Genomic DNA, 8,813 nt, shown 5'->3' with positions numbered 1-8,813 from the left:
TACTTGAACCTTCCACTCCCTAGGGTACACATTTGCAGGAAACTAGATCAGAAGTGGAGGTCTGATTCAAACTCTGGGATGGGATGCAGGCATCCCAAGTGGTGTGTTAACAACTACATCAAATTCCTGCCCCAGAAGACGTTATTTCTGTTTTCTGAAACCAAAGGAAAATCTGCTTACTGCTCAAGGTGCAGACACTGTTTCTATTCCCAAGACTTTTTGCTATACAAACATCCTTGACATGGTAGTCCAGAACAAAGGGAAGATGGTGCTTCATTCACATAACATACAAAACCACAAAAGACCTATGGAGAATTCTCTCTCAACATAAGGTACTTCTAGGGGCAGGAGTTGTGGCACAATGAATTAAGCTGCTACTTCAAATACCCACATCCCTGAAGGACTGCTGGTTGATGTCTTAGTCAGTCCACTTCCTTTTTTTTTTTGACAGGCAGAGTGGACAGTGAGAGAGAGAGAGACAGAGAGAAAGGTCTTCCTTTTCCCTTGGTTCACCCTCCAATGGCTGCCGCGGCCAGCGCACCGCGTTGATCCAATGGCAGGAGCCAGGTACTTATCCTGGTATCCCATGGGGTGCAGGGCCCAAGTACTTGGGCCATCCTCCACTGCACTCCTGGGCCATAGCAGAGAGCTGGCCTGGAAGAGGGGCAACCGGGACAGAATCCGGCGCCCCGACCGGGACTAATACCCAGTGTGCTAGCGCCGCAAGGCGGACGATTAGCCTAGTGAGCCGCGGCGCAGGCCATGTCAATCCACTTCCAATCCAGTTTCCTGCTAATGCATTGTGGGAGGCAGCAGATAATGGCTCAAGTGCTTGGGTCCCTGCTACCCTATAGGAGACTCAATAGAGTTCTAGGCTCCTGACTTCAGCCTGTCCTAGCCCTGTCTGTGGGCATTTGAGGAATGACAGTAGATGAAAGCTTGCTCGCTCTCTCTCTCTGCCTTTCAAGTAGATGAAAATAAGTAAATAAAACATTTTTAGAAAGACATTTCCAGCATACAGTCCACCAGGTTATAATGATCTGATTGGCAGAGCTTCTTGCACCAGAACCTGGACCCACTGTAGAGCTCTTTCCTGCTCTGGGCTCTGCCAGAAACTGGCAGCCTTCCACATCATTTAGTAAATTAATTGTGAGTGATACTCAAAAGTGTGTAATATGCTTTTTCCAGGAATTTTTTTTTTTTTTTTTTTGATAGGCAGAGTGGACAGTGAGAGAGAGAGACAGAGAGAGAAAGGTCTTCCTTTGCCGTTGGTTCACCCTCCAATGGCCGCCGCTGCAGCCGGCGCACCGCGCTGATCCGATGGCAGGAGCCAGGATCCAGGTGCTTTTCCTGGTCTCCCATGGGGTGCAGGGCCCAAGCACCTGGGCCATCCTCCACTGCACTCCCTGGCCATAGCAGAGAGCTGGCCTGGAAGAGGGGCAACCGGGACAGAATCCGGCGCCCCGACCGGGACTAGAACCCGGTGTGCCGGCGCCGCAAGGTGGAGGATTAGCCTATTGAGCCACGGCGCCGGCTTTTTCCAGGAATTTATAAGGCATGAGACTTTCTTCCTAGAGGTGGAGGTCCAAGAGGTATACTTTGGAAAGGATTTCTTCAAATGCCCTGGATGATTACTGGACCATAAGAAAACTCATCTGTGTGTTAGGCTCATGAATCTTCCCAGGGATTATCTACTCTCTAAAGCAGAGGGGTCTTACCGAAACCTCCATATTTGCTCCTTCTTGCTGGTCTAGTCTGATTAACATGATGTCATTGGAATGTGCAGATGGTCCAGATTCCTTTGGAATGTATTATGACATAGGGCAGAGTCTATAAAAATCCACTAATGTCCACTTCATATAAATGCAAGCAGGTTTTGATCCCCCTTCTTCAAATACATCCACAAATCTGCTCCAGTAAGATGTTGTCCTACCACACCTGGAACAACAGTTGTGATAAGACACTCTACTTGGCTAACGTTGCAGTTGCCCACTGTTATGCACTAGGATCCATCTGATTTTTGTAGGGACCACATCAGTAGGTCTTGGGGCAGCACTAGTCTCTAACACTCTTCCCAGGATGTGATATTATTTTTCATTTGCTGTTTTGGTTGGGTAAGCCAGTTTCAGGGGCTTCCCCACTATGATAGCTCTTACACCATTGGCCAAGTAACCCATGTAGAAGTCTGCCAACTACCAAACATATCCATTCCAGTTATACACTTGGGGCCAAGGAAATAACCATCAGATAAGTTTATGGACTTAGTGGATAGACTCACTGTAAGCCAGACCTAGGCCAGGGCTTACTTAGCTCCCGTATGCCCTTACTCTGACAGGGCAGCCATGATATTTCAGGGCCCCGGAGGTGTAGTGCACAAAATATGAATCCTTTGCCTAACAGCCCTTTCTCATGGGTCTTTCAGTTAATGGGCTCTGGATCTGAGAACTGGTTCAAGTTAAAAAATAGATATCATAACTGTTATCTTACATAGGCACCTGCTCCCAATCTCCTGATTCTCCATTTTTGATTTCTTTTTATTGTATAAATTGGGCAAAACCTTGCAGGCATCTATTTTGCCTTTAGGTATACCATATTTTATTAACTATCCTCTGTAGGTTGGGCCCTCCTGGCAAGATGCAGAGTGTTAGTGTTCTAGAGGGTATGGACCAGGTATACTTAGACCAAGTCTCCTGGTACCACTCCATCCCTCCTAGGCCCCAAGCTTGATGTCACAGAATTGCTAGGTTTAAAGATTCAACATTCTCTGGAGTTTCCTTGCTGTTGTACTTCCTGGGTCCTGAGCTTTTCCTGTCCTCTAGCTTCAAGAAATGCCAGTCACTCAATAAGCTGCCAAGGAGAGACCCTTTGACTCTCACAATTCACTTAACTTGGTGGTGAATCACTCTCAGCCTTTCTTTGTTTTCCTCAGTCCATCAATAGGTTAATAGCCATCAGATTCCTTAGTCCTTGTTTTTTTTTTTTTCTTAGCATTTCCCCTGAATCACTTGAATGCCTGATATGACACCCAAAAATCCATCCCTTAACACCAATATCTCACTTCTTACTACTGTGAACATTTTAACAATTGCACTGCTTCAGAATACTAAGGGCTAGCCATAATTCCACCTACCACCAATGTTGGAGTCCTCATCATCAGCCAGCTAGTGGGTGATCTAACCACCCACTTTTAGAATTTGCCTCATGGGATCATTCTTGGTACCAATTGGCTGTGTTGAGTCCCGAAGGAAAAAAAAATTCTGCAAGTGAGCTTTATAGAAGAGTCTTCTCAGGATAATGCCTATAGAGTGAGGGAAGCAGACTTCGCAGAGGGTGATGTTAAATTGTCATGTGGTTGGATAGAGACCCCAGGCAATTCTAGAGGCAGCTCTGGGGCTGGCTTGCCCCAGCAGAATTGTCCTGAATGGAAGTAGGGTGGCCAGGGCTGTAGTCACTCTGAATGCCAGGTCATTTGAATGTGAGTGCTCCTGGGGAGGACTGCAGAACCTCTGGCGAGTCCTTTTCCTTTAATCAAGGCTAATTCACAGAGAGGGACACACTCAGGGGTCATCAGTGACCATCACTCCTGGTAGCTGGAGATTCTGTCCTGAAGGGGTGATCGGGGCAGAGCAGCACATCATCTGCCATAATCCTTTGATTGTTGAATGAACCCAAAGACCTTGTAAGACAGAGTAAGGATTTGGACTTTATCTTGGCAGCAATGGGATATCAGCATGGGATATGAAGCACAGGATTGGCCTAATCAGATTTGTATATCCAAAAGATCACGTTGGCTGCAGTGTGATGACAATGGACAGAAGAGTGACCTGTTAGGATCCAGTCCAGACATTGTAAACTACGGTAGTAATTTTGGCTGTGAGAATTTTATATAGCGAGTCAGTTGCACAGGTATTAGATCCCTGAAGAGGCAATGAGGATAACCCAGGGATATGAGTAGCAACTAACTACAGGAGACAACTACTATTCTCAGGGGCCGGGGAACAAAGAAAAGAAGTTGGGGTTCTAAGAACTTAGAAGCTTGGCTGCTCTGTGGAGCTGGAACTCAAGCCTTTTAGAAAAGACACTCACTGCCCAGTTGTGTTGATACCTCAGGAACTCAGAGAAGAAGCCAAAGAGAAGCAGGTTCAATCTGTGAAGATAGGGCATTCCTAGCTAGTGCCAAAACCTCTAGCATTGTGGTCTTATTGACAGGGGCAGGGAGCAGACAGGAAGGAGTAAGACTCTCTCTCTCTCTGTCTGTCTGTCTGTCTCTGTCTCTCTGTCTTCTACTTTGAGTCTTTTGGAGCCCCTAGTGATAGAATCTGACAGAGGCCAGCAGGCAAAGCAGAAATATGGTTTTCAGAGCCCAGGCCCCAGCAACTCAAATTAGATTTAAAAAGTGAGAAACAAATAGATTAATAAGTAGCCCAAAGAACGCTTATGTTCGTGGGGAGACCAGCTCAGAAAATATATTGTGCTAGCCCAGGGAAGGTGACGGCAGTGGAGATGCACAAGAGAATGGATTCAAGGCATATCTGAAGCTTAAATAAATAGGATATGTGCAGAGGATCAATGGAGGGTAGAAAACAGGGAAGAAGCTAACTGGATGATGATGGCATTTACTGCTGTGTGGAACGTTGTAGGAGAAGGAAGCCTGTGGGTGAGGAGTTTATAGGTAGGATTTGAGATGATCTTCAAGGACGCTGAGCATTAACACAGGCAAGGGGCAGAGTGGAAGGCATTACAGGGTGAGGAGAAGTCAACAAGAGAACAGATTAAAGAAGACCCTGCGAATGTGTTTAGGGGTTAGTGTACCCCTCTGTTTTCCTGAAGAGATGGTATAAACAAGGAAGAAGGGAGAAACTAGAATGTAACCATCAGAAATTACAGCCCACATGGCTGTAGGGCCATTAGCATGGTGGGTGGTGTACCTTTAGGACAATGGATTGACCATTAAAAATTTAGCTTTGAAGGGTGGGTATTTGGCCTAGAGGTTAGAATGTCACGTGGGGTGGCTGCATCCCATATTGCAGTGCCTAGGTTCAAGTTCTGGCTTTACTCCTGATTGCATCATCTTGCTAAGGCAGACTCTGGAAGTCAGTGATGATGGTTCAAGGAGTTGAGTTGCAACCCACATGGGAGACCTGGATTGAGTTTCCGGCTCCTAGCTTTGGCCTGGCCCCTACCCAGGAGTTGCTGGCATTTGGGGAGTGAACCAGTGGATGGCCATCTCTTTCTTTCTCTCTCTCTCTCTTTCTCTCTCTCTTTCTTTCTCTCTCTCTTCTCTGCCTTTCAAATAAGTAAAACTAATGAAAAAAAATTTAAAATTTAGCTTTGAGATTCATAAATATCTCGCTATAACTAGGAGGGGGGCAAAGTTATATGTTGAGTTATTTCATCCAAAAAGTATATTTTCTTTAAGTTTCTCTACTTTCTATTCCTTTGAATTATCTAACACAAATGAAACCATTATACAAAAAATTTAGCATTGTATGAACCATAAGTAGAGAACATGTTAACTATGAAATGAAGGGGAAGAAGAGAGGATGGGAGTTGAATTGTTAGGATTAAAGGAATTACTATAGGAGAAGTGTTGATAATGGTGCTTGACACAGAGCAACCTTGTTTTAGCTATGCTTAAGCAAGCCATTTGCCTCTTCCTCTCCTTCCCCACACAGGTATTTGGAGGAAATGAAAGATCAGGCTGAATGAAGAAATCCATTCATCTTCCTTTACAAACTTCTGCAGGGAGCTATGGTTGGGTGTGTCCCTGGCACCTGCATGTTGAGAGTTTACTCCCCAAAGTCCATGGTGTTTGGAGGTTAAGGTCCTTGAAGGGTAACCAGGATTAGATGAGAACGTGAGGGTAGAGTCTCTGTGATGTCTTTGGTTATTTTATTTGTTTATTTATTTTTTGTTAAAATTTACTTATTTGCAAGGGAGAGCAACAGAGAGAGGGACACACACACACACACACACACAGATCTTCCATTTGCTGGTACACTCCCCAAATGCCCACTACACCCAAGGGATGGGCTGAAGCTGGAGTCCAGAACTCATCCAGGTCTCCCATGTAAGTGGCAGGGACACAAGGACTTAGGCCATCACCTATGGTCTTCCTAGGTGTATTAGCAGGAAGCTGGATCAGAAGTGGAGGAGCTGGGACTAGAATGAGGCAGTCTTATATTGGATGTTAGTGCACCAGGAGGTGGCTTAACCCATTGTGCCACACCAACCACCCTGGTATTGGTGATTTTAGAAGAGAGAGCTGAGTTGGCAGTTTTGCTCTGACATGCTAGTGATATACTCGGCCATGTCATGATGTAGCAGGAAGGCTTCACAAGAGACTGGAACTTTGATATTGGACTTTCCAGCCTCCAGAACTGTGAGCTAAATGAAACTTTATTAATTACCCGGTCTGCGGTATTAGGTTATAGCAACAGAACATAGAGGAAGGCATTGGGTATATGCCACTGTAGGAGATACTGCTACTGTCTAACCTAATATTCATTCTCCCTCTCTTCCTTAGAACTAGAACTTGAATTCCAAGCTTAGAAAAAAGATTGCATTTTCAATTCACTTTTGCAGCGAGGTGTGGCTACAGGACTGCGTTTGAGGTGGTAAAAGAAGTTGAATTATAGTAAGAGCTTCTAAGCTGCTCAAGGGCAGTGCCTCAGCTTCCACGGGCTCCCTTTTTGCCCCTCTGCCAGCCTATCTTCCGGCCTTCACCTTGAAGATGATGGTTGTGGCTCCAGCAGCATTCTAATACCTGAAGCTACAAACCATACCCTCAGAACAGCTGTACAAAGACAGCAGCCTGTGTCTCAGAGGACATACAGAACTGCTGTCTGTTTCAGCCTCATCCTGTTCGCCACCAGGACTCTACATGACAGTGAAATCAACTTTTTCTGGGTTTAAGCCACTGTAGGAAACATCTTAATCCCCAAATCTGCAATCTGAAATGCTCTGAAATTTGAATCGCTTACTGTCCCGAGTATTTCAGACAGTCAACCTGGACCTTGATTTCTGCTACATGCACTTAACCTCTCCTGAGGCAACACTGCTAGATTCTGTACGGAATGATTGACTGATGGATTACTCACTTGAATATTTATTGAGTCTGTACTTGGCAGTAGGCTCTGAAGAGTTAAAGCAATTCTTCAGAATCTTTTCCCCTCTAGGTCACTGGGTCTCTTGGAAATGAGTTGTGGCTCCAATAAACTCAAATGGAAAATTACACAAAATGGTGGCTTGCTTTAGAATGTCCACTGGCTTTTGGATCTGGGGCTCTCTAATAATCTGCAAATTCCCACAAGTTCAGCAAAAATAATGAAGTTGCAATCTAAGGACTTTTGGTAACGGTAGCATTGAGGTGGGGTGAGTTCTGGGAACTTAATTGGATTTTGCTTCCTGCTTCCTGGCTCTGAATTCTTCCATGCCTTCCACCTTTCGTTGGAAATGACATCACCTCTCGGGCTCACCAGCCCAAAATGAGTTGCCCTTTATCTCTGCAATTATGGATGTTCCTGTAAAGCCTTCTGTCTAAGACACAGAGGAAGCAGAAGTGAAAGGATACAAGGACACTGTGATAACCACATCATATGCGCCCCATCTTTGAAGTAAAAAAACCAGACCGTCCAGTAAGTATATGAATCCTTTGCTTAGCAGTTGACAGCTCATGGGCATAGTTAGGCTGAGTCTCTACGCTCAGGGAAACTGAGTGTTGAAATCACATAGCTTCCGTCACTGGTTCGTGTAACTGAGCCTCAATTGCAGACTTGGCACTAGGGATGTGGGCAAGAGGGGACAGCAGCATCAGCATATTTCTTGCCTTGCCTTGCCTTCATGTTGTTTACAGTGACAACTCGTTTCTTTTCCCTGACAGAAATCACTCAAATTCCAACTCTGTCTTTAATTCAAACATGGGCCTTTGTGGTTGAAGTTAGATCCTCAGAACTGGAGTTGTGTGTAAAACCACCTCAGATTTGCTTTTGACCCAGGATAGACTCATTCTTCAGGCTAAGAAAAACAGATTTAGGGGCAGGTGTTTGGCCTGGTGGTTAAGCCGCTGGTTGGGATCCTCGCATCCCATATTGAAGCATTGGGTTAGAGTCCTGGTTCCATTCCTGCTAATGTGTATCCCGGGAGGCAACAGTGAGGATTCAAGTAGTTGGGTCTCTAGTACGCATGGGGGCGATCAGATGGAATTCCTGACTCCCATCTGGTATTTGAAGAGTCAGTCAATGTTAGGAGCTCTGTCTGTCGTCTGTCTGCCTCTCAGATAAACTAAATAAATCTTAGAAAGAATTAGACATATTCTTTTTGTATAAGACACCTCTAGGTTTCTCTTCCCAAAGAATGCCCCCAGCTTACTTTCACATAAGCCACGTTATATATTCTTATAGCAATAGGACATAAGCAAGGTGTGAGCTATCCTTGGAGAGAGCAGCTCAGTGAACGTTTACTTCTCCAGGAACGCCCCTTCCATTTAAAGCCTGATGTGTGACTTTACTGGGGCAAATTCGCAGAATTCTTCCCTTCCCTTACTTTCAGAGGATCCTCGCATATTCACTGTCAATCATACCTGTAAGGCAGGTTTTGTTGTTGCTGTTGATTGTTTTATTCTTCAATATCTGGAGTATAATTGAAATAAAATATGGGTCACTGAATAAATGGCCTGAGACTTGTATTTTTCCTTCAACAGCAGCCCTTTGATGTATTCAAATTTATCAATAATAGATTAAGCACATTACCATTTTACCTATTTTCTAAAGCCTCAGAACAGCTTGAATCTTTAAAAAAAAATCTACAGAACT

At 44.9% G+C, this 8,813-nt stretch overlaps 1 long non-coding RNA gene across 2 annotated transcripts; it reads left to right on the top strand.

Annotated features, from left to right (window-relative positions):
• The first annotated feature begins 4,066 nt into the window (after positions 1 to 4,066).
• Positions 4,067 to 8,120, top strand: LOC127486854 (uncharacterized). Of its 2 annotated transcripts, none has more exons than XR_007913433.2 (3): positions 4,067 to 4,140; positions 5,676 to 5,759; positions 6,527 to 8,120. It is a non-coding gene; the product is annotated as an uncharacterized lncRNA (long non-coding RNA). The 2 variants fall into 2 exon arrangements; XR_007913436.2 differs by having other exon boundaries at positions 5,676 to 6,070.
• The last annotated feature ends 693 nt before the right edge of the window (positions 8,121 to 8,813 follow it).

The sequence above is a fragment of the Oryctolagus cuniculus genome, chromosome 2 (assembly GCF_964237555.1).
Source record: "Oryctolagus cuniculus chromosome 2, mOryCun1.1, whole genome shotgun sequence".
NCBI classification, from domain to species: Eukaryota; Metazoa; Chordata; class Mammalia; order Lagomorpha; family Leporidae; genus Oryctolagus; species Oryctolagus cuniculus.
The sequence above is the reverse complement of the archived record's forward strand: the minus strand, read 5'-3'. Positions and strand labels throughout refer to the sequence as shown.